Genomic DNA, 1120 nt, shown 5'->3' with positions numbered 1-1120 from the left:
TTTGTGGTTTTGTGGTTGGGTTTGCTGGTTTCCCCACCCAAAGTTTGGGTGGTTTTTCCAGCCTGGGTTGTAAGTATTGGAATGTGGATCATATGGTTGCCTTTGTTGATTTCCCACATAGTTGGCCTCTTCCCAATCACCTCCTTTAGTGCTTACTTCCTCTTGATCTTGTGTGTGTATTGCAGCCACTTGATTTGTTTTTAAGTTCCTGGTGAGCTCTGCTAGTTGCTTGGCAAACACCTTGTTTTGGGCTAAAATTGTATCAACATGGTTCAGCTCCATGACTCCCTTAGTGTTGTGTCTCTCTGAAGCATAGTAGTACTCATTCTCAGCCACTGTCTCAATCACTTCAATGGCTTCTTCCACAGTCTTTTTCCTGTTCAATGAACCTCCTGATGAATGGTCTACAGCCTTCCTTGATTCATAAGAAAGTCCATCATAGAAAATATGTAATTGCACCCAGTCATGGAACATGTCTGGTGGGCATTTCCTTGTCAAATCCTTGAATCTCTCCCATGCCTCGTAGAGAGTTTCACCCTCTTGTTGTCTAAAAGTCTGAACCTCAGATCGAAGCCTATTGACCTTTTGTGGGGGGTAGAAACGTGCCAGAAACTTGCTTTCCACCTCATCCCAGGTTGTTAGGCTCCCCCTTGGAAATGATTCCAGCCACTTAGCTGCCTTGTCCCTAAGTGAAAATGGGAACAAGAGCAGTTTGTAGGCATCTTCCTGAACTCCATTGGACTTCACAGTGTCGCAAATTCTCAGGAATTTTGTGAGATGTTGGTTTGGATCTTCATTAGCACTCCCACCAAATGAACAATGATCCTCCACCAGTGATATTAGCTGTGGTTTGAGTTCAAAATTGTTGGCCTGAATGGGTGGTTTCTGAATGCTGCTACCACAATTCCTAGAGGTTGAGTTTATGTATGAACCAAGAACCCTCCTCTCGGGAATGGCATTGTTTCCCTCAGCTCTCTCATGGTTGTGAACTTCTCTATCCATGTTGAGATCTAGAGCTTCCTCAAAATTGTCCTCAGATTCTCCTTCAGATTCTTCTTTTCCCAATACTCTCTTCTTTCTTGCTTCCCTTCTAAGTTTATGAAGGGTCCTCTCTGGTTCG

At 43.9% G+C, this 1120-nt stretch overlaps 1 non-coding gene across 1 annotated transcript; it reads left to right on the top strand.

Annotated features, from left to right (window-relative positions):
* Positions 1-472: 472 nt before the first annotated feature.
* LOC112699633 (small nucleolar RNA R71) lies at positions 473-576 on the top strand. Its single transcript, XR_003152576.1, has one exon. It is a non-coding gene; the product is annotated as a small nucleolar RNA R71 (small nucleolar RNA).
* Positions 577-1120: the final 544 nt, after the last annotated feature.

The sequence above is a fragment of the Arachis hypogaea genome, chromosome 6, assembly GCF_003086295.3.
Source record: "Arachis hypogaea cultivar Tifrunner chromosome 6, arahy.Tifrunner.gnm2.J5K5, whole genome shotgun sequence".
Taxonomy (NCBI): Eukaryota; Viridiplantae; Streptophyta; class Magnoliopsida; order Fabales; family Fabaceae; genus Arachis; species Arachis hypogaea.
Note: the sequence above shows the minus strand (reverse complement) of the source record. Positions and strands in the feature narration are given on the sequence as shown.